The sequence below is a fragment of the Ambystoma mexicanum genome, chromosome 4q (genome assembly GCF_040938575.1).
Source record: "Ambystoma mexicanum isolate Mex_15411 chromosome 4q, UKY_AmexF1_1, whole genome shotgun sequence".
Taxonomy (NCBI): domain Eukaryota; kingdom Metazoa; phylum Chordata; class Amphibia; order Caudata; family Ambystomatidae; genus Ambystoma; species Ambystoma mexicanum.
The window spans coordinates 296,685,468-296,710,394 of NC_090928.1; the positions used below are offsets into that span (position 1 = coordinate 296,685,468).

Below are 24,927 nucleotides of genomic sequence, written 5' to 3' on the forward strand. Positions count from 1 at the left end.
AATAAACCTATTGCCAATCCTTACTTCAAAATACAAATAGTGCGGCAAACAATGTTATGCAAAAGAAAAGTGTTGAAGAAATGATGTTAGGATATTCAAGCCGTTGGAAGTTTGTAAGGTTTGTATGAGTATCAACACAATATGGGATTCAGTGTTACAAAGTTCACCAACCTGAACCTGAGACAGAAGCGAGGACAAGAATGAGAAGCCTCCTGGTAATCCCTTTCCAGCCTGTTGCAAATCTTGCCAGGATGGAATGAAACCGCCAGGGAAACCCCGAGGGGGAAAAAAAACCTGCTTGCTACTTGGAGACTGGGCGTCCTTCTGGCTGTTGGTAGTGAAGAAGGTCAGGTAGTACCAGCAGAGGCAGCTTCTTCTTGTAGAGGCTGTAAAATGCAAAGCAGAACGTGAGTAGGGATGTTTCAGGAAGCTAACACTGCTGAACTTTAAGGAATGTAAGATTACCCTTAACACAGGAATCCTGTGAGTAAAAGCGGAACCAGAATGGAGTCTGGAGATGTTGTGACTGCTCTGGTGAATTGCAAAGGGAAGGAGAAGATGGACTCTGCAAAACCGTGACAGGTAAGTAAGGGCGTGTGGGGAAGTAAGAGATACAGAGGAGAATGTCTGGAGAGTGAGAATACCTTACCGGAGACGTCCTTTTGACCCTCCGAGAAAGTGGTGTTTCAGCGGGGACTGCAGCGGAGCATGCACGTACTTCCGGAATGGAAAGTCAGTATTGCTCGTTGTCATGGCAACAATGAAAATGGGGTGATTCCTAGAATGACATGAGAAGGTTAAGGCTGAGAACTAAGTTCACGATAATCTGAGAAAGGGAACGGGGGCTACGTACCGAAGGCGCTCCTATGTGCGGAAATGGTAGAATGGAAAGCAGAATATGATCGGAGCACAGGAGCGTGACAGGGATTAACAGAGAGCTCTAAGGAGAGAAAGAAGTGAGGAATGAGGACGGGGTAAACTCAAGGGACAATTGAAAGATGAAAGGACACAAACTCATGAAGCGATGTGCTATGAAAAGTAGCAACACGCCGAAGTTCAGTCTGTGACGCCTGATAAGCCTTCCCTGGCAACAGGGGCAGAGTCAGCCTCAGAGAAGCATGGAGTGAGGCTGGAATTCAGCTGTAGATTCTGGCTGCTTTGTTGGAGGCTGGCTTCCCAGGATGAAGACGGATGAAACCGCCGGACCAGTCGAGGGGCATGAACAGCAGAAGCAGGTTTCCACGTCTGCTCCGCGGGGGAGTACCCCTTCCAGTCCACGAGATACTGCAACAGTCCCGATGATAACAGGAATCGCAGATACCAGCTACTTCAAACTCAGGACCAGAATAGGTAGAAACAGGAGGGGGCTGAGAATGATCCCCCAGGTGGAAACGGTCCGCAACATCCCTCTTGAGCTTGGAGACGTGGAAAACAAGGTGAATCCGAGCCCAAGAGACAGGTAACTGAAGATGATAGGCCGCAGATCCCCGCCTATGTTACACCTTAGAAGGACCAAAGTAGTCAGGTGACAGCTTCGAAGGAACGAGATGCCTGGGGAGGAAACGGGAGGCCAACCATACTCTATCCCCAACCGAAATATCAGGAGCCGGGGTCCGATGGCGATCTGCAAAGCATTTGATCCGGTCTTGGGCTTCAACGAGAGCAGAATGGCCCGTCAGATGACCCTGTTGGCTGTCTTGAATCAACCCATCAATGTCCGGGAAGGAAGTCGCCGACGGGGTGACAGTAGGAAAGCAAACCGGGTGAAAACCATATGTGCAATGGAAGGGACTCATACCAAGCGAAGTATGTGAGGCATTATTGTAAACAAACTCTGCCAAGGGAGGGAGTTCTGTCCAATTGTCCTGGGCCGCCGAGATGTAGCACCTAAGATATCCTTCCAATGTTTGATTAAGCCGTTCTGTTTGACCATTAGTCTGCGGGTGGAACCCGGAACTCAGTGCGTGTTTGATGTGTAGGATAGAGCAGATCTTCCTCCAATACCGAGAGGTATATTGTGACCCCAGATCAGATATAATGGTTTCCGGTAGCCTATGCAACGAGAAGATGCGATCGATAAAGACTCTTGCCATATGTGTCACAGAAGGGACACCTGGTAACGAGATAAAGTGCGCCATCTTGGAAAATGCGTCTATAGTCACCATTATTGTAGTAAAACCATTAGAGGGGTGCAGATCGACGATAAAATATGTAGAGATGATCTGCAAGGGACAATCTGGCAATGGCATCTTAGTAAGACTGCCTAATAGGGAAATGCAAGTGCATTTTGTCTGAAGGCAAACCGTGCAAGAAGCGACATAGTCTTGCACATCCTACAAAAGACTGGGCCACCAGAAGTGTCATTGGATAAGTTGGATGTGTTATGAATGCCCCGGTAACCAGTTACCTGTGTCATGGCACATTCGGAGCACCTCCTTCTGAAGGGCAGCTGTGGCAAGGAACACCTTCTGTTCTCTGAAATAACAACCTTTTTCATTAGTGAGATTCAATTGTTGAAGGACTTAAGGACATTCTGTTTCCATTTTCCGTGATTCTCTAGCAATCGACTGTAGGAAGGCGGAGATAACATGGATGAATCGTGCCCTTGGAAAGAGTGGTTCAGATTGAAACTCGGACTATTGAATGGGTTATTTTCTGGACAAGGCGTCAGCTCAGAGATTTACTCTGCCTGGTATGAAGTTGAATGTAATGTTAAAAGGGGAGAAAAAATGGGCCCAACGGGCTTGTCTACTATTCGTGGTTTGAGCTAATTGTAGAGCTCATAAGTTATGGTGGTCGGTTCATACTTCTACATGGTATTGTGCCCCTTGCAACAAATGCCTCCATTCATCAAAGGAACATTTTATAGCCAGTAATTCCTTTTCAAGGACAGTGTAATTCAATTCCGAAGGGGAGAGAGTCTTAGAGAGATAGGTGACCGGACACTCTACTCCTTGACTGTTCTCCTGGAGGAGCACTGAGCCTAAGGCTTGATGGGAAGCGTCTGATTCAAGTATGAACCTCTTATTCTGGTCTGGAGAGATCAAGACTGGCGAAGCTGTAAAGCAGACTTTCAATTTATCTAATGCTTGTTGAGCTGCTGTGGACCACTCAAAGAGAACACCCTTCTTGAGGAGTTTGGTCATTGGAAGTACAATGGCCGAGAACCCCGGGATAAAGCGTCGATAAAAATGTGCAACGCCTAGGAATCTCTGGATGTCCTTGACTGAGGAGGGAGAGGGCCAATCTAGTATTGCGGTCACCTTCCCGAGATCCATAGACACACCTTTAGCGGACAGAATATGCCCCAAATAGGTGACACTGGTCTGGTTGAACTCAGTTTTGTAGTTAACAAAATAAGTGATTCTTTTGGAGGCGATTTAGGACTTCTTGGACATGTCTCACGTGTTCAGCCTTGGATGAAGAAAAAACAAATATATCATCCAGATATACGATTGCAAAATGCAGCAGAATGTCGGCAAAAAGTGGTCGATAAACCTTTGGAAGACGCCTGGGGCATTAGACAACCCAAATGGCATCACTCGATATTCATAATGCCCAAATGGGGTACGAAAGGTCGTCTTCCACTCGTCGCCAGGCTTGATTCTGATGAGGTGGTATGCTCCATGAAGGTCCAGTTTTGTATAGATGGTCGCCTCCTTGACTGCCTCCAGAATGTCTGGTATGAGAGGCATTGGATATCAGTCGGGTATCGTAATCTTGTTGAGACGCCGGAAATCGATACAGGAACTGAGTTCAGTAGTATTCTTCTTCGGGATAAAAACAATAAAGCACTCGTGGGGAGGTGGATTCTGTAATTAATCCGTTGTGCAAGTTGGTCTGTAGATATTCCTTCAGCACTTCTTTTTCTTCAGCAGAGAGGATGTACATCTGGCCGAAAGGTATTGGTTGATCCGGGACCAGTGTGATGGCACAGTCATTCCTTCGATGGGGTGGAAGTTCAGAGTATTCTGAGTTGGAAAACACTTTGTTATGAGAACGGTAAGGCTCTGGGATTTCCTGAATATGATTAAGAACAGTAGTGCTTTGCTATTTCTTAGGTTGTGCCGCAGGGGTGAGAAGGCCTATTGCCCCATGAGGAAGGCATTGCTCTAAAGAATGTTCGGACCCCAAGAAGAAGGTGACAGCTGACCAATTAATGTATGGTTTATGACCCCTCAGCCAGGGCAGGCCTAATATGATGGGGTAATGGGCCATTTTGATGATATCCAAAATAACCTCCTCACTGTGGCATACTAAGCTCATCTGGAGAGGCAGGGTTTGTTCCACAATTGGCCCTGAGATGAGGACTTCCGTCTACTGATTCAACCGGGATGGAAATAGATTTAGGGGAGCGTGGTATCCTGTTACAATGTGCCCAGTTATCATCTATAAAATTACCGACTGCTCCACTGTCCACCAAAGCGGAGACGTTGATGACTTGGGTGGAGGTCCATGAAATAGTGACTAGCAGCACAACCATAGGAAAGTCGGGAGTTTCTGTGTTTCGAGAAGAAAGGCTAGGATGAGGGGAACCTACTGATTTTTCTTGAACCGTGGTTCCCCTTACGGTCGTGTGTTGGTGTTTCCCTGCCGTCTATGGGGAGCGACAGGGCAATTCTGGACTAGATGATCGTTAAACCAACAGTACATACACAGTCCTAGGCTTCAACAACGGGACCGTTCCTCTGGAGACAAGGGACCTCTTGCTGCACCTAACTGCGTGGGCTCATCCGTAATAGGGGTCTTAGGTGGTGCAGCCTGGAATTCTGCAAGTACTTGATTAACCTGGTTTTTCCTCTTCACCTGGTGTCTCTCCTGGAGACGGTAATCAAGCTGCATCACTAGGGTGATCATCTCGGCGAGATTCGCAGTACGAGGGACTCGGGAGTCCTCATCCTTTAGTTCTTCTGATAGTCCGTGACGGAAAGGGGTTATAAGGGCATCATCCGGCCAGGCTGTGTCGGCGGACATTTGTTTAAAGCGTGTAATGAATGTCAATAAATCTTGGGAACCCTGTTTAAAATCCAATAGATGTTCCTGAGATTATACTGTAATCTCTTGAATCTACGTGATTTTTCTGTCACGGAAAAGTCTGCGACGGAAAAGTTTGCATGAGAAATGACCGCACTACAAAAGGTTTGTACATTTCCCATGCAAACATACATTTAAAAACCCTACAAACCCACACCCCTACCCACACCCACAACACACCCCTAGCCACACCCCCAACACACCACCACGCACACCCTACTTACCTTTGAAGGTGCGCTGTGTCCCTGCAGCACCAGTTCCCTTTCACTTCCGTGATCGGGAACCGGCTCCGCAGGGTCCTTTTTTGTTTTAGTTTTTTTTTGTTGTTGTTTTTTTTGGGCAGCTGCTCACTATACTGTGTAGTATAGTGATCGGGGTGTTGTGGGGGACAGCCCCTGTTTTTTTTTTGTTTTCTTGTTTTTTTTTCTCGAGTGTGCTGCGGGGGTGTCCCCCACAACCCCTGCTCACTATACTGTACAGTGTAGTGAGCGGGGTGTTGTGGGGGACAGCCCCTTTTTTTTCTTTTTTCTCGGGTGTGCTGCGTCGGTGTCCCCCGTACCTCTACTCAATATACTGTATAGTATGGTGAGTGGGGTGTTGCGGGGGACACCCCTGTAGCCCCCGCAGTCTTTTCTTTTGTTTTTTTTTTACCTAGAATGCATGGCACCAAAGGTTCAAACTTTTGGTGTTCGAACCTGTGGTGGCATGCATTTACGACCTTTTTGTATAGGCCAGATCTTTCGGTGCAGTTATTTCTACCTATTCCAATCTCTAAGGCGCCTGAACATGGTCTTTAAACTGTTTTTAAAAAAATCTGGATATGAGTCTACAATTGGATTATTTGATGTCACCAAAGGGGTCGCCTATGCTAATGCTGGGCCAGTGAGTGTGAGATCATATGACCCACTTTGTCTCGATCGGTGGGGAAAAAGGGGGCTTTGAAAACAAACTGTACTGTACAGGATTCTAGAAATTCTTTTAATTTATGGGGATTCCCATCGAACCTACCACCGGGTAAGGGGCCCGGAAGGAGTTCAGAACTACTAGGGGACCTACCAATCTGTTGGTGTAAGACTGCATTTTCTTGTTTTAGGGTTTGTACCTCTGCAGTCAGTGACTGCACAGCGGAGATCAACTGCTGCATCTGATCCATATTGATGATACTCTGCACTCCTTTTTAGGTGGTGCTAACTGTAAGGTTTGTATGAGTATCAAACACAATATGGGATTCAGTATTACCAACCAACCTGTCTCCAGTGGTGCCAGATCGACCAGCGCCTCTTGTGGGGCATGACAAAGTGTGAGTGGGACACCAGATGGTGAGACACAGTACCCCTTCCTTGTAACACTTTTACCCCATCCTCCCTTAGGATATTTAGGAACTCTACCCCCATCCCCACTTTTACAACACAAACACTTTCTCACTGACAGCTTGCTCTAAGGGAAAACAGACTAACACCCGAGCCATGTACCTGACATGTCCCAATACTATGGCCAGGTGAGGTCAGCAATTATCGACAATCACTCACACATGACTTCCATTACACTACCCCACACTGAGAAAAGGCGGAGCACGAGAGCACACAAGGAAACAGCAGTTTCTAAACGGCAGCTGAGCAAGAGGGGAAAGGCAGCAAAACCAAAGGGGATTGCAAGGAGGGAAATTCCATTGACCTTTTCGACAAGAAACTGTTACTTTCTCGAAACCTCGAGAGAAAGCGTACGACCAGGAAACCAGGCTGAAGAATCCTGCATTGTGTGTCAGAGATAACCGCGGCCCTCCTGCGTCAATAATCAAGGAGGGTAGAATCACCAGCCACCATGGTACCGTCCTTAGCTCCAAGAACAAAGCCAAATCAGTGAAAGCAACACAGCCGGTGAGTTGAGGAGACCAATACAAGTTCATTCTGTGTTGAAGGCAAGGTTGCAATCAGCAATATTGTATGGCGCTGTAATGAACCTTGTTAAAATGCATATGATAAGAGACAGGGGTGGAGTTAACCTGTTGATGAGTGAATTGAACTTTAAAGCAAGCTACAATACCTTTTAATGGAGTGGTCGGCACCGCGTGGGTGCTCAATCGAAGTTCTCTGCAAGGTATCCAGCTGAGAAGTAATAACAGTAGATACATTTGGTCCGAGCCCGGAGGGAGACCAATTGAAAGAAAACAAATAAATGTGAATTGAAGTCATCCTGCGACAGGCCAAGCAAAATGCCGCGCACAGCCGAAAGTCTTTGATTTTGATGAAACAGAAAGTTTGGAAAAGTATTTGAATTTGGTCCGAGCCCGGCAGAGGGATACCAATTGAAGATTTTGTGTTAAAGTGGGTCTGAGTCCGGCGGAGGGGGACCCAGGGTGAACAGTAAATCGCCCGAGAAGTTGTATAAGTGAAAATCCTAAAACAAAAGGAACTGTACTGTTTCGTCATGTTGCATCAGGCCCTCTGAAATAAGAGACTTTGAATGACAAAGAGACTTTGGCACAGAAGGTCCTGATGTTGAAGTCTTGAACTGCATCCTCGTGCTAGAGAAGCCAGGAAGTGTGCTAAGCTTGAGTGTGCCACCTTGTCCTGTGCTGAAAATGTTGGGAAGGGAAGCCAACTGCTTGAATATCCTGACGTATAATTTGAACACTTTTCTTTTGCATATCATTGTTTCCCACACTATTTGTATTTAGAAGTAAGGATTGGCAATAGGTTTATTAGTATAGGCCCTTTATTTTGACAAGACTAGGACTGCGTTATTATTATTTGATTGTCATAGCTTGCTCCCATCTTTAGATTTAGGATTAGATAGGCATTTTTCAAACCCAGTTGAAGGTCAATAAACACCCTTGTACTGTGCTCACTTGTGTCTGTCTTACTGTTTGATACCATGCCTTCCTTACACATTCTAGTGCGCCAATTGGTTGGTCAACCCAGGAAGATAGTTCACAGTCACTCTTCGGTCTCTGCCTAAGCAAAAATGCCAAAAGTATTTGGCCAATTCTGCCAACATCTTGGAGATCGTCCCCTCAGCCGATAGATGTATCGCATGGCTTAGACGTTGTCCATTTTTAATAGTACACACCACTGAACCTTGTCCTGAGTGAGGCACCTGGCTGCAAAGGAACCTGATAGGAGCTCCAAGTAGTTGATATGTAGCTTGGTCTTCTCCAGCGACCAGCGTCCCCTGGCCGAGATCCCTCCGCAGCTGGCTCCACAGCCCCTGCAGTGAGCGTCCGACTCAATCACTAGGTCCAGGCAAGACCCGCATATGGCCTTCCCGTTCCAGGCCTCCATGTGGTGGAAGCCACCAAGATAACTCCATCATTGCTTCCTGTGACATAGGTGTCCTTTGCTTGTATGATGGCCCCTCCCTGAGGTGCCGGAATTTCAAGCGCTGCAGGGCTCGATAATGTAGGGGCCCTGAGATAATCGCTTGTATGGAGGAAACCAGACGCCCTACTATGCTCGCCAGCTCCCTCATGCACCAGTGTTCCCCACACCGCTCAGAGCACTTGTGCAGTTGTGGCTCCTCGCGACCCGGTAAACTGCTTCGGTAAGTCTGCCTTCGGCCACACCACTTCCAATTGGAGGTCTGCTTGCTCCTGAGGCTCTCTGGTGGACGCCAGCCAATGGAGACAGCTTCAAGGCCCTCGGGTGCACACCAGCCACCTGAGACAGCCTCCTGCATGTTTCCCACTGCGTAGCCTCTGCAGACCTGGTCCCAAGGGGGAAAGCTTTCCTTCTGCACGCTTCCCACTGTGCGACCTCTGCACTTCAGATTTCTGCCCAGCAATGGTCCTGGCGTCTTCTCTCTCCTCCAGCCTCTGCCTGGTCTGCCAACACAAACCAGGTTGCTTCTGCTTCTGACTACTTCTATTCTCCACCAACAACGCCAACTCCTTCTCCATGGCCTACACCAGAAGGGGCCTTTTAAGCCTCTCAGTCTCTCTCAGGTGTGGGTCATCTGCACTAATGAACTGACCACTCCTGCAACAATGTGCCTGCTCAGCCCTCTTCTTCTTCCAAGTACCTACAAAATTATAGGACTTGAAGTCCCTAATGGAAAAATTGGGTTTTCATATTTATGTTGTTCTACAATAAGTCATTAGGAGAGTGGGGCTTTGGAGAAAGTTGAACAAGCAGGTGTCCCATTCCTCCTGACCTGGTTCCTCCCTCATGTGATTCTCCTGCAGAACACCACCCCCAGGGTCGGGATCAGAAAGCACCTGCCTTTCCCTGGCCACATGAGAAGGGTCCCAGGCCAGGTTTTCTGGGATCATTGCTGATTCATCACACAGGGCTCTGCCCTCGCACTTATTTCTGATCCCCGAAACTTACTGTCTCAGACCAATTAATATTTGGTGTTTTGGTAACTTTATTATTTTAACTGCCAGTCACCTAGTAAGCATCTATAAAATCAGAACAAAATGTTAACAATGATTGTGTTTAAAGATGCACTCAAACATTTGTTTCATATCAAGACACAACAAGTTTGTTATTTTATGCAATGTTGATTGCAATTTGTAAATCACACATCTGCCATAGTCAGTACATCCATCAACCCCAATGAGTCAGTGGGTGTTGCAGCTTTGATCCCATACATGTTGATCCTGAGGAGCGCAGCCGTGGGTCGTGGGAACAGTGAGCAGAAAGCTACCCATCCTATGTTTGATGGATATGCTAGAACATATTTGAGCACTGGCACTTATTCTTTTACAAACTGAGCACTGCGGCTGTTGCCAACCCCAAAGGCCTGCACCAGTTCACCTTCCTTCTGTGTGGCCTAATTGGAGCAGGACTATGTTTCAGCATCATATGGACAGAATCTGAGTCTCAAACAGTGCGCAGCTGCTTATTTCATCTATAGCCAAGATTAGAAGTCTCAAATACACATCTCGACAGTGTCTTAGATGGCGGGGCCCTATCCTGGCTAAGGATTAACCCCAAGAAGACTACAGTGACTACCTTTGACACCAAATACTTGGGGTACTATTTAGGGAACAGCATGATCCAACCCCAGTAGGGAAAGGTAGAGGTCATACAGCTGCTTCCCATGCCAACCACTCCAAAAGCAGTAATGGCTTGCTTAGGCTTCATTGGCTAATATGGAGGGTTTATTCCCAACTTCCACGGGTTGCACCACTCACAGACTTGCTTCGAAAAGAAAACAAAGTATCCCAAGGACTTGCATTGCAGAGATAGAACAAGGCACAGGGGCCTTTGAGTTACTGAAGAAATCGTTGGACGCGCTGCCCAGACTTCGACAAACCCTTTTAATTACACACAGATGATTCCGGCATGGGTTTGGGGCGTCCCTCTTTGAAGCACGAGGAACCGAGAAACAAGCTGTTCTCTTCATGAGCAGAAAACTGTTGCCACTTGACAACACTTTGCCATGATACAGAAAGAATGCCTGGTGGTTAATTGTGACATTTAATAATGAAGATTACCCAGGCTTATAGCGCCAGGTAGTCTTGATTCTATTAAAGATACGGAGGCAAGCATTATGCTTAACTCTTTATTGCCATTCCTCAAAGCAGCCTCTCTTTAAAACAAATGTCCTTTTTTTCTGTAAACATCTAAACAACAACAAAACTTCAATTTTAACATACAGGACTACTAATCCTCAGAAGTCCCTAGTGTTCCTGTAGTTTTGTGCTTCTCCAAAATAACCAATCCTGGCCCAGCACAGTATCCATGTCATGTCCTGTCCATAACTCCTACTCTTTGTTTGATGATCCAACAAACAGTCTAACTTTCCAAACCAGTGGGGACCCATCACGATGCTCCACACGAGCACGACCCTTGCTCCGCCTTGAACTATTCCTCGACTCCTGGACTGTCCTCCGTTACGACCACCAACTCCGCTCAGCTGTTCTTATGATCCTCACCTAGGAGCCGAACAAAAGATCACCATTAGGGATGGAATACGCAGATTAGGCACCACAGATACCACTAACATGTACCTACTTTGAGCCATATGCACCTGATATATCAATATAACCATACCACATTACATAGTTCTTTATACATACTAGCGCCAGCAAGATTCCCCCCAACGCCCACTTCCTGCGTATTCAGGGTGGGATAATGTTCACCTCTGTGTCTTTAATAGAATAAAGACTACCTGGCGCTATAAGCCTGGTAATCTTCATTCTATTTCAAGACCGGAGGCAGCATTATGCTTGTTCAAAGCTGTCCAACACAACTGCTGTCACAGATGATGTAGGCTTGAAATAAAAGGTCCTGAACGTCCCTTCTGATGACCAATTGGCTGACTTAATGAAAAGCCTTGGATGCCATAGCCCCTCTACCTGCATGCGCTCCAAATAACTATAAGTCTACGCCTGGCACCTGCATCACTTCTCTAACCCACCTAGCAATGGTGGCAGAGGCTACCGCATGAAAAGGTTTCCTTTGTGCGATTAATAGCCAGTCCACCCATCATGGTCGCACCTCCTTAGTAGCCTCCTTATAAGCTTTAATGCACCGGGCTACACACTTGTTGGGTTCCCCCGGAAAATATGGGTATTAAATGACGGAGGACACGCTTTTAGTCCTTTCAGCGATATGAAAAGTGGGAGAAACCAGAAGGTGTCTCACCCACTAGTCCCCGGGGATCTGTCATCCAGGTGGCCAGGACACAGCCATTGCTTTTGGATACAGTTCCTGGGGGTGGACCAGTGCGGGAGGATCACCTGGGTGAGGGGTCTTTGGGCAGTGGGAGTGGGACACCGGATGGCGAGAAGCGCTATCCCCTTCCCTGTAACACCTTTACCCCAACCTATCGGATAGGATAGTTAGGAACTCACTCCCCCCTTTTCCCAACATGCACACTTTCTCACAGACAGCTCGCTATGAGAGAAAATGGATTTACACACGAGCCGTATACCTGACATGTCCCAATACAATGGTCAGGCAATTACTGACCATTTCACATACCTGACTTCCATTACACTTCCCCACACGGATAAAAGGCAGAGCACGAGAGCACACTCCGAGCGAGGCAAAGCACACAAGGAGGCAGCAGTTCCAAGGTGGCAGTTTAATATAAGGCAAAATACGGTAAAACAGAAGGTGATTGCAAGGAGGGAAGTGCCCTTGACCTTTTCGACAAGGAACAGTTACTTTCTCGAGCCTTTCGAGAATAGAAAACGTAAGACCTGGATAAAAGCCTGAAGAATCCTGCATTTTGTGTCGGAGGTACCCAATGGCTCTCCCGCATCGATAGTCAAGACGGGGAGAATTGCTTGCCACTGTGGTACTGTCCTTGGCTCCTACAACAAAGCAGCACCAGTGAAGTCAGCACAGCCAGTGAGTTGGGGAGACTGATACCAGACTGGTCTGTGTTGACGCCAAGGTCGCAAGTGGCAACATTGTATAGTGAATGCTGAGGCGAACAGTGTATGAAGCGCATGTGACAATCAATGCAAGTAGAATTGAACAACAGATGAGTGATTGAACTTTGAAGCCAATATACATATCTAAGACAGAGTCGACCGGCACCGCATGCGTGCTCATTTGAACGTTTCTGTGAGATATCCAACTGAAAAGTGGCAAGATCGAAAGAGTGACAAGGAATTGTGAATGGTAGTGGTCTTGCAACGTGTCAAGCAAAATCCTGTGCACAGTCGAAAGTCTTTGCTGTTAATAGCGTAAAGAAAGTTGATGACAAAGTAGATGAAGTTGGTCCAAGCCCGGCGGAGGGAGATCGGCTGAAAGCTTCTTGGTTAAATCAAGTTTGTGTTGAAATGTTACATTGAAATTGGTCTGAGCCTGGCAGAGGGAGACTAATTGAACATTGTGTTAAAAGTATCTGAGCCTGGGTTGGGGGATCCGGGGTGAACCGTGAATCACCCGAGAAAGAATATCCTACGAGAAATCAGATGCATGAATATCCTACGAGCATTGTGTTGAGAGGATTTGAGCCCAGAGGATTTGAGCCCAGCTGAGGGGGATCCAAGGTGAATAGTGAATCACCTGAAAAATGGAGTACTTGTGAAATCCTAAGAGGAAAATAACGTATTGTTTGTTTCTCGCATCAAGCCCTCTGAAAGAAGAGACTTTGAAAAGCAAAGAGACTTGGGCACAGAAGGCCCCGACGGTAACAATTGAACTGTATCCTCGTGCTAGAGAAGCCAGAGACTGTGCTCAGTTCGAGTGTACCGCCTTGTTCCGTGCGGAAGGGAGGCCAACGGCCTGAACATCCTGACATATAATTTTGTGAACACTTCTTTCTTTTTCATAACACTGTTTCCCACACTATTTGTATTTAGAGGTAAGGATTGGCAATGTGTTTATTAGTATAGGCCCTTTTATTTTGACAAGACACCACTAGGACTGCGCTATTACTATTTGATTCGTAGCTGCTCCTATCTGTAAATTTAGGATTAGATAGGCATTTGTCAAACCCTTTTTGAAGTTCAATAAACCCCTTTGAACAGTGGTCACTTTTGTCTGTCTTACTGTTGATACCATGCCTTCCTTACAAAAGCCACCCCTTCCGGGTAAGACACTTTTCTGCTGATCTCTAGTACTTTCACAAATCGGAGACTCTCCTACAGAATACCAGGCACAGTAACATTGCTAACTTGCTAGAGATACAATTCGCCGGTCACTCTTTAAATAGGCGTAAATAGGCGTAATACCACCTATATGTCCCAAAACTCTGAATATTTGGCTGTAGGCGGTTTTAACACCTTGATGCCTTGTAAGAGCCTAACTACCGGTGTGTGCTCTACTATGGCCGCCTGTCACATCTTTCATGACCTACGGAAATATCCGACTTATATACTCCTAGGGTACGGAAAGCTTTGCCATCTTGAGCTAAGCTCGCTAAGAAGTTGAGGACATGCACTAAAGCGGCAAAAACAGGATAAATGCACTGCACTGTGCACCACTCCTCCCATTTGGCCCAAGCAGTGTCATATCTCCTAAGGGTGGAAGGCGCCCAGGATTCTCTGATACGGTGCGCAGCAATCACCGAAAGGCCAGGCAAGGACCAGCGCTGCCTGAAACTCTGCACACTAGCAACTGCAGTGTCTCCACTAATACCAGCGGAAGCGCTTGACCTCTCTGGTTGGTCAACAGGTCCAGCTGAGACAGAATCACACTCGGAAAATCCAAAGCAAGTTCCATCAGAATCGGATGGAACTTTTATCAAGCATTATTTTGAAAATATCATAAAGCGTGAGGCGAGCGCTTCTGTAGCTGTGACTTTTGTGGGTAGCGCTGTTGCCTGTGTGCTGGCATCTTCATGCACATAATTGGGGGCGACTACTGTAAAGGTGCTGCTTTACATAACTAAATGTGCCTTGACTGTAACTCTCTGGAAGCACACTCCAAAATGGCTGCCGCCTTCCTCGTGGGGAGGAAACTCCTCACTGTGATGTTGCTGCTCTGTTGATTGGGCGGGATACCGGCATGCGGAGCCAGCCCACACCATCAAGGGCCACTCAGTAAGGCCCTGTCAGTGCCTGTCCGGGACTGGAGTGCCCCTCCACAAACTGTGCCTCGGCCTCCAGACTTGTACGCTCCCTGCATTACTAGAAGTGAGTGATGACTGAACTCTTCCATTGCCACCTCCACCGATCTTTCTGAATCTTTTTTTACTGTGCATATGTACCCTGCCTTCCTTGCCTCCACTAATCTACATCTCCTCTGAATGCATTTGTGCCTCTTTTAAAAAGAAAAACAGGTTGTGGGTACTTTTTACATCTGTGCACATCTCTTGCATTGGATTGCATTTGTGCCGCTTTTAAAAAAATCGAACTTAGGTTGTGTGTACTTTACATCTATGCATCTCTTGGCTTTTGAAATTCTATTCCTTGTGGATTGCATTTATGCCTTTGTGACTACTTCTACTAGGCAGCCTAGTGAGTTTAGCTAGAACTGTGCTGTACAGCCACTCTTCTTTCATTTTTCGGCTAACCTCCGCCGCCCCTATGGCTCGCTCCATCACACCCATCTTCTCTAACTGCTACACTATCACCTATCCTCCCCTCTCACACGAAGTCCGGTAGGGAAGAAGCACAAAAAGGAGATCTTGAGTGCAAACCCTGGACCTCCCATCGCAGACACCTATGTCAGCGCTTCCTGTAGAGAGGTTTTCACTGATATCCTCTTCTCTGTCCCCTCTCCAGATCTATGGAACCCCCATCTCATCTCCAATCTCTCTCCTTCCACATCCTCTACCATTAACTGGGGCACCAAGTGGGAAGTCCTCTTGGCTGGCTTCTCATCCTCACGTTGGTTCATTAATGTCTATCACACAGGCACTATCCTGGTTCAGGGTCCACAACCCAACCTCCTTCTGTTTGACCGGATTCTGCCTTCTCTCATTAACTTCCTTTTTTCTCCTGGATCTCCCCCTACTACTTTCTCTCCCTCCTCTGACTGGTGTACCACGCCCCTGTATACCTCCTCAGAAAACCTTCCAAGGCAGAGACCTCCTCCATCTGGCAACACTTAACGCCTGCTCAGCCAACAAACACTCCGCTGACATCTGCCTCCTTCTTGAAGACATTGACCTCGACATTCTCGCTCTTACCGAGATGTGGTTCAATGCCAGCTCAGTCACAGCTTTTTACTCCCTCCTTCGTAACGGCTTCAAGATCATCTCCAAGCCTTGACCTTGCTGCACTGGCGGGGGGGTTGCCATAATCTTCCCCGAGTGGGTTCTTGCCTCCATCATACCCACCGAGCTCTACTCTTCCTTTGAAAGCCTGGTCTGCAAGTTCGTCATCTCTCCCATCTCCACCCTGACCATTGCTACCATTTACCGGCCTCCAGGCGCCACCACCCTGTTCCTCTCTGAATGGGCTGATTTCTGCTCTTCCTTACTTTCATCCACCTCCAACCTCCTCCTTCTGGGTGATTTCTGGCTCTGCATCCACTCTTCACTGACCTCTGCACCTCTCTTTCCCTCTCCATTCTCCCTACTGGGCCAACCCAATCAGCTGCACACACTCTGGACGCCCTCATACACTGTGACCTTTCTCTCTCCCACCCCACTAGTCATCCCTCTCTCCTGGTCAGATCATTCTCTCCTCTTCTCCCACCTGGGTCCCTTTGGCACTCTGACCGCCCCCCTAAAAAGCCCCGCCAACCTTGTTCACTAACATCTGCCCGATGAAATGAATGTCAGCTGCTGCCTTTGCTTCCACCTTCATCCCCACCTCACTCCCCTACCTCTGATTCTACCTCTGACTCTTGTAAGGATATCATGGTGGCAACAGTAAAGACAGACACAAGTGATCACCGTTTTAGGGTGTTAATTAAACTGTATAGGTGGTTTGGAAAAATACCTAATCTAAACCTGTTTTTTTTTATTTTTTATTTGTTTATATAGTGCTGTTTGCCCGCAGGCATCAGGGCGCAACATAAAGAGGTATGCAGTAATAAAATTGCGGCAAAAAGGTCGCCTTTACAAAAAAATCGCAGCAAAAATGCTGTGGTTTGACCTGGTAAAGGTGTACCCCATTATACCATTTAAAGGGAGTGGGGGGTGCGGGGTTGTCCTCTGCTCCCCTTAAATGGTATAATGGGTGTGTGGGTTGCTGGGGTGTCCCCTGCATCCTTTACATGGATTGCGGCGGCAAAACTACAGCCTTTTTGCCGCAATTATTTTTGTTTTGTGTAAACAGCCATTTATGCATCGATTTTAGCACATGGAACCCATAGAGACGCTACAACATGGGGGGACATTAACATGAGAGGGACAGAAGGAGAGAGGAGTGTAACTAAGAGCTCAAGAGGGCGAGAGACTAAGGATCAATTAAAAGGATAGGCTTTCAATTTTTTTCTGATGCTCGGAAGGTTGCGTTCTAATCTCAGATCTACAGGTAAGCTTTTCCATTTGATGGCTGCGGATAGAGGGAAGGCCTTACCCAATCCACTGGATCTCTTGCGGGGGTATGGCGATTTGGGTCATGGATTCAGTTCTTACTGAGCGTCCTGGTACATATCTGTCTATTTTAAATTTCAGATATGCCGGCGCTTTCCCATAAAGGCATTTATGGACAAGCGTCATGGCCTTGAACAGGACCATGTCTTCTACCTTGAGCCAGTGAAGCTCCCTTCTGGCATTACTAATGTGGTTGTTCTTGGATTTCTGCTTAACAATGCTGATGGTATTATTTTGAATGTGCTGTAATTTTGTGATGCACTGTTTGTTTGCACCCAGCATTAGTTCATTTCCGTAGTCCAGTCACAAGAGTATAATTGCTCTGGCTATCGTAGTGCAGTTCTCTTTGCTAAAATAGGGTTTTATAGCTCTTAATAGCCTCAGATAATAGGAGCTGTTTTTGGTGACGTATGAGGTCTGTGCATCGGCACTCATGGAAGCCTCCATGATCATTCCCAGAGTCTTGACCTTTCCCTCAACCTGTATTGGGAAGTCCTTGATGTGGAATGACTGGTATTGCAGAGTAAATTTGGCTCATGCTTGGTGGGAGCCAAAAATCATTAGCTCCGTTTTCTTGCCGTTAAGGCATGCCAGTTGTGATCCATCCATTATTCAATATTCTTATATACAGATGAAACAGTGTTGCTGTTTAGCTCGTAATTTCCACTCAATTCCAATACCAGCTGAGTATTGTCAGCATAATTGGTTAAGAAGACCTTGATGATGTCCAGGACTTCGCATAATAGTCTTAGATATAGTTTAAATATAAGGGGCGATATGCTTGCTCCCTGTGCTACTCCACAAACTATGTCCATTTGGTGGGAGAATTTATCTCCCAAGTGGACCTTAGATTTCCTGTTGGTAAGGAAGAATAGGAGCCAACCAATTGCTTCCTCAGAACAGTCTAAATAGAACCTAAATCTAAGTGGTAGCAAGCTACGACCATCAAATAATAATAAGGCAGTCCTAGTGGCGTCTTGTAAAAAAAAAAAGGGCCAATACTAAGAAAAACCTATTGCCAATCCTTAAAGCTAAATACAAAAAGTTTGTGGGATAGGGTTCACAAGAAAAGAAAGGAGTGTTCACAAATGATAAGTCAGGATGTTCTAGCCATTGGTCACCCTTCCCCATGTTTTGAGCACGGGACAAGGCAGGACTCCTGAGCACAGAACACTGCTGGCTTTCCCAGCACGAGGCCACAGTTCTGTTCTTTGGTATCAGGACCTTCGGGGGTTAAGTCTCTTTTTTTACAAAAAGTCTCTTGCCTACAAGGGCTTGATGTGTTCCAAATCAAAACAAATATTTCCTTTCCACATATGTGTTGGGTGATAACCTTTCACGCCTGGATCCCCCTCTTCCGGGCTCAGACCCTTCTCGAATGTTAGCCTCCCTTTCTCAGATTCACTATGGCTTTTATTCCAAGGACTTCACCTGTTGCATTCACAAGTCTTAATGTCTTTTTAAACAATCCACTGTGGACCTCCCACTGTCGGGTTCACTCATGTCAACACAGTGTTCTTTAGGGTATCATGCTTCACCCCGTTCAGCAGTGTGAGAGGACTCTGTGTACCATTGACATCTGCTACAGCACACGTCCGCTATTGTTCGTGGTTTTATGATTCCTTTCACTGAGGCTTTGCAGGTCCGGGTCAAAAAGGGCAAGGCCGCTTCTCTCCCGGTCACCGCTTCGATTCTCGCAGTCTTTCTCCTCCTCTTGAACTGCTGTCCTGGAATAGCGGACTCGTCATGCAGTCTTCCTTGCTTGTATCGTGCTTTTGTGCTCCACCTTTTATCCCTGTGGGGAAGGGAAAGGGCCGTCAGGTATGTGTTGTTATTACTGGTTGCCTGACTCTGGCTGACCCTTGTGTTGGGACATGTCAGGTAAACAGCTCTGGTGTTAGTCCTTTGTCTTTCGTGGTGTAAGAAAGTGTTGGTGTCGGGGAAAGGTGGGGGGGGCAGAGTTTCTGTGTATCCTACGTGGTTGGATGGGGAAAAGGTGTTACAAGAAAGGGGATACTGCATCTAACCCGTTGGTGTCCCACTTCCACTCCCTGAGGAGCCCCCTTCCAGATGATCCTCCCGCACTGGTCCACCCCCAGGAACCAAATCCAATAGCGATGGCAGTGTCCTAGCCACCTGGATGACAGATCCACAGGGACTAGTCAGGGAGACACCTTCAGGTTTTTCACACTCTGCTCTCAGCAACCTCCACCTTTCATCAACAATACTTTTGACATTCTTGCCCCAGTCATGAGGATCCGCCTGAAACCCACCTCTAAGTGTAACACCTGGTACAAGCCTGAACTTGCGGCTCTGAAACAAAATTGCAGGGCGGCAGAACAGAAGTGGCAAACCTCAGGCTCATCCTCTGACAAACTGGCCTGCCACCTGCTCCAAAGGCAATACAGACTCTCCATCCTTGCCGAGAAAAGAGCCCACATACAGGCACCGGTTTCCGGTGCATCTAACAACAGAGCAGAACTTTTCAAAATCTGCAGAGAACTAGCCAACCCTTCTGCAGTCTCCTCCTCCCCTTCTCCTTCCCAGGCCCTCTGCAACGCACTGGCAACACACTTCACCACCGAAACTCAGGACATCCTGAACACCCTTGCTACGCACCCTCCCAACCCATCCCACATCCCTTGCCTCCCTTGGCCCCTCCGCCTTCCTCCTTCTCCCCTTCACACCTGAAAAAGTTACCAGAGTTGTCTGCTCCATGAAGGTCTCTTCTAAACTAGTTTCTGCTTGCTCATCCAGGACCATGAAGGATAACATTGGCTCTCTTGCCTCTGAACTTGCCCACTCCTGCACAAACCTTCAGCAGACCCTACCTGCCCTACCAACTACTGCCCTATCTCCATCACCCCCTTCCAGGGAAAGCTGCTGGAGATGCTGACATTGCCCCAACTCAACTCACATACCAAACTTGTTGCTGGTCTCCACAATCATCAATCTGGATTCCGAGCATCCAGAGGCGCAGAAACTGCTGTTCTGAATACCCGTGAAGAGCTTCTAGCATCCTTATCGATCTCTCCTCTGCCTTTGACACAGTCAACTATGCCATCCTCATACAAAGGCTCCACAATACCCTTGGTATCTCGGAACGGGCACTGGATTGGCTAACATCCTTCCTAACTGATCGCTCTTCCCAAGTCATCCTGAGCACCTTCTCCTCTCCTACTTCCTTCTCCACCTGTGGTGTCCCCAAGGGTTATATCCTCTCCCCTTAGCTCTTTAACATCTACCTTGCTCTGTTGCACGCCTCACCTCTCCCCCCGACAACTTCCAGTGTTATGCAGACGACACACAACTCTTTTTCAAACTTCCTGCTGACCCCCTTGCACCCTCCATCATCCCTAACTGCCTAGTTACCATCTAGTCCTGGTGCACCTCCAACGATCTCTGCCTCAACGCCTGTAAAACTGAGATAATTCCCATCGGGACCCCTGCTCCATCCTTCTTCCCTTCACTCTGGCCTTCTTCCGTGGGCTCTTCTCCCTGTTCCTTCTTCTGAAGCCAGAAACCTTGGAGTCATCTTCGACTCCTCTCTGTCCTTCTTCCCTCACACTTTGGACATTGCCAAGAAGTCCCACTTACAGCTCTTCCATATCGTAGGAATACTCCTTTTTCTCACTTTCCGCCAGAGGTTTAATGTTACCCGAGCCCTGGTTCTCTCTAGTTTTGACTATTGCAACAGCCTCCTCCTGAATCTACCTTCTTCCAGCCTGTGACGCCTCCAGCTAATTTAGAATATGGCAGCAAGATTTATCCTTGGCCTTAAGCCCAGGGACCGCATCTCTCCTGCCCTAAAAAGTCTTCCCTGGCTCCCGGGTGCTGCACAGATAACATTCAAATCCCTCTGCATCATCCACAAGGCTGTCTGGGCCCGGGGACCACACTATCTTCAACTTTATCTTACTAAAAACTCTCCCTGTAGACCACTGCGTCCCTCTGGCACCAATTCTCTGTGTGTAAAGTGTTTTGCTAAACAGAGGGCAGGTGGTCGATCGCTTTCCTCAGTTGGCTCCCTCCTATGGAACAGCCTCCCCCTGCCTCTGCACCTTGAGCAGAACTTTCCTAAATTCAGAAAGCTCCTCAAGACTTTCCTCTTTGCCTCCTCCTTCCCTTCCACTCTTCTCTGCTAATCCCACAGTTGCTGTGCTTGATGTCTGGGGCACTTATGCATCCTCTGGGCACCTGACCTCCCACACCCAATCGGCCTAGCTCATGTCTACCTTTGGCACTTGCCTTGGAACACCCTCCACCCTGGAGGTTTGCTCTTACTTCCAATGTGGCCCCAGGCAGTGTAGCACTCAACAACCCAAGCACTTCATCTTGGCTCACCTATGAGCCGAGACTCTCCAGCACTTACGCCCTCTGCCCTCTTCCTTGTTGCACTTTCACGTTCTGAATACTCACAAGGCATAGTAGGTTCGTCCTTTCTTCCTTTTCCCTCCACTGCTCCTATTAAATATTGTGTTGCAATGTATTTCACTCCCTTGTTCCTTCACCTCGCCCTGTGGGTGCTTTGAAACAGTATTTTACTTGCTGTAGAAGCTCCTAACAAGCAAACAATAAATACAAATAAATAAAATAAACTTTTGCCAGGGTCCTCGTCAGCATGATGAACGGGGGGAAAGCATAGTGCAGCGCCCCCGTCCAGCTGTGGAGGAACGCATCTGTCCCTAACGCTCCTGGATTTAGCCTCCAGCTGAAATACTTTTGCCTCTACATGTTCTACCTGGTGGTGAAAATCTCTTTGTCCATCTTTGCCTAGAGCTCCTGTAATTGCAAGAACACTGGCCTGTGCAATCTCCAGTCGCTCGCGTCCTCTAGGTATCTGGAGTTCCAATCTGCAATTATGTTCTGTTTCCCCGGCAGATACTGTGCTGTTATATCTAATCCCTTCTCTAGAAAGTATTGCCAGAAGTCTTTTGCTAGCTCTACAAGTATTTTCAATCGTGTTCCTCCCAGCTTGTTTATGTACCTTACTGCTTCGATGTTGTCCATCTTCAACAGGATGCAGCACCTCACCCATTCTGAAAGTCCTTAGATGCGAACAAGCCCGCAAGAGCTTATGTGCATCTGTAATTCTTGCTGGGATCATTTTCCCCCTGTTTGTAGGCTTCCGACCCAGCGTCCCAGCCTTCCCTGCTCGCGTCCAACGCTTATTGCTACCTCTGGCATGTCCACGAATATGGCTCTGCCGTTCAAGGCTTCCATATTCTGCAGCCACCATTTTAACTCTACTCTCCCGTCTTCGTCTAGCGGAACCATCTGATGGTACCGGACCCCTCCCTGTAAATGTCTGATCTTGAGCCATTGCAAGGCTCTGTAATGCAGGGGCTCGGGAAATATCGTCTGGATCGACGAAGCCAGGAGACCCACTATCCTGGCTAGACTCCGAAGCGAAATATGGGTCTTCAGCAGCGCCACCCTCAGCTCCTTTTCTTATTGTTCTCATCTTCTGCATGGCCAGCTCCTGTGTGTCTTGGTGTTTATAACACACCCCAAGAATTCCATCCTCTGACTCGGAAACCAATTCCGACTTCTCTCTGTTCACTTGGAAACCTAATGAGGTCAATAGGGAGCATACCCACTGAATCTGCCTTGCTAGCGTCGACTTGTCCTGTGCCAGGATCAGGATGTCGTCTATATAGACAATGACCCTGATTCCTCTGCCCCTGATGGCTTCCGCCACTGGCCGCATTACCTTGGTAAACGCCCATGGGGCCGACGCTAGTCCGAGGGGCAGGTAAGCGCACCACCAGCTCTGGCCTCTCCACAAAAATCTGAGGAAGTCCCTGCATTGCGCCGCTACTGGGATGGTGAGATACGCATCCTTCAAGTCTAGCCTCGCCAGCCAGTCTGCTTTGCGGAAGATGTCCTTCAGGCGGTGTATGCCCTCCATCTTGAAATATCGATAGACCAGCCAGCTGTTTAGCTCCTTCAGATTGATCGCTGGTCTCACTTTCCCTTTCCTGTGCACCAGGAATTTATTGCTGTAGAAACGTGTACGCTCGCCTAAGCATCGCTCTATTGCCCCTTTCCCTGCTAGGGTATTTAATTTCCTGTCTAGGAGGATTCCTTCCTCTTTCGCCATTCTGACCCTCTCTGGGAGCTGTTCTTGCTGCAGGGGATTCACAAACTCCAGCTCAAAGCCAGCAAGGGTCTGCAAGACCCAAGCATTGCATGATAGCGCCTGCCATTTGCGTATACACCCTTGCATCCTTCCTCCCACCATGGGATAGCTTTTGCTTTGCACACTTACCAGTGGCAGCGGTCTGCTGCCTATATCTGCCACAACCTCTCCGCCAATGGGGACCTCTGCCTCTGGACGGGAAGAAGGCGTCTATTTGTCGGCTTTCCCAGTACTGGGCTCTGGGGCCTTTTAGGCATCCTCGAGAAGCTGACCCGACCCGTCGATCGCCCCTGTGTCGACCGGTCCCTGCGAAAACACGTCCTGGGAATATTTTCTGATAGGGGTTTGAGCCTTCTCCAGGGCCGTGTAAGTCCCTACAAACTGGGACATCTCCTTCACAAAAGCTTCCCCACAAAGGAAGTCTTGCGCTGCTTCACCTACTTCGTAATTCGCCAGGTCTCCTAGTTTGCTGTAAGTTTTAAGGAGCAGAGTGCGCTGCCTTTCTGCCGACAGAGCGCAGCTGGCACTACCCAGCAGGCATACTGCTCTCTGTGCCCAGCTCGCTAGCGTAGTCGAATCCACGGGCTCACCCGTATCCCTGGTCCTCTATGCCTGGTCCATACTCTTTGCCAGTGGTCTGAGGGTGACGTATACTATCAGGGTCAAACATGTCGTTCATGTCGCCCCCCACTTCCGACATTGACTTGGACACCTTTGGTGCTATGTTTGCCTTAGAAAGGCCCACTTCTATCATCTTGGTAGCTTTGTCATCCTCCCCCCTCCTTCTCAGAAGGAATCTCGACCCTCATTGGCTTCCCTGTGTTTTTCGCCCCTGGTGTAGGGGGAATGAGGACTGGCACTACTGATTTCCCAAGAAAAGCAGATCTTAGCTTAGATGGGGTAGTCATCCAGGCCTTTAACGCCCCCTTAGACACTCCGCTTTCTCTGGAGTGTGATGCCTTCAACTCTCTCTTCCTAAATATCTTCCTTCTCGAGCTCTTCGCTCTTCCTCCTCCAACTCCCTTAGGGTCAGCCGCTTCTCCAAGTAACGAGTTGGGGGGTGATCTCTCTCCGCAGCAGGGGCCTCCCTCTGGAACAGCCTTCCTGCCTCCCTGAAACTTGAGGAGAACCATCTACGGTTCCGGAAGCACCTCAAAACCTTCCTCTTTGCTTCTGCTTTCTCTCCCCCTCTCCCCTGCTAAATCACTGTAACTGTACTGAATCAGCAACTGGGCCACTCACCAATTTCGGTCCTTGGCCCAGCCACTCTCCCCTGCACTGCCTCCCTGGCAACCCCTGCACTGTGGGACTGTCTCTGTATCCCTACAGCCCCCTTTCCCAGCACTTGTCTGCACTTATCCTGCACTTGCCACCAGCTGGCCCTCATTATTTATCTTGTATTTTACTAATCACTTTGTACTGCACTTCCCCTCTCCCTTTTCCCCCTGCACTTTTCCCGTCCCCTTACCCCTGCACTTGCGCGATCTGAATGACACCTGGCCTAGTCGGATCGTTTGTCTGTCTCCCCTGTTCCCCCCTCCCTGCCTCGTCGCGCCTTGAAACACTTGTGTATAGGCGCGTTACAAATGCCATATCATATCATATCATGCAGAGGTTCCTTCCCTGGGCTGAGCTCTCTTTTTCTTTTCTTAGGAGCCATGCTGTTTTTCACTATGAGGGATTTGAGCGTTTGCAGGCCTTCCACAATCTGCTGAACTCCTTGAGACATGGCTATGGCCAGCGAGTCCAGCAATATCCTCTTGAAACTCGGAGACAGTTCCTGATCCACTTTCAGATCCTCCTCACTGTATTCTGCAGGGGAGCTGTATGGCTCCATGTGTGTTTTTCTTACTAATTGG

At 48.0% G+C, this 24,927-nt stretch overlaps 1 protein-coding gene and 1 long non-coding RNA gene across 2 annotated transcripts in view; one reads left to right on the forward strand and one right to left on the reverse strand.

The window, feature by feature from the left end:
• Positions 1 to 24,927, forward strand: part of NT5DC1 (5'-nucleotidase domain containing 1) — a 1,710,051-nt gene that overhangs the window by 23,616 nt on the left and 1,661,508 nt on the right. The window lies entirely within an intron of this gene.
• The window catches only part of LOC138467679 (uncharacterized), a 151,973-nt gene continuing 137,571 nt past the window's right edge, over positions 10,526 to 24,927 (reverse strand). Inside the window, exon 3 of the long non-coding RNA XR_011268127.1 lies at positions 10,526 to 10,912. This is a non-coding gene — a long non-coding RNA (uncharacterized lncRNA). The remainder of the gene's footprint in view (positions 10,913 to 24,927) is intronic.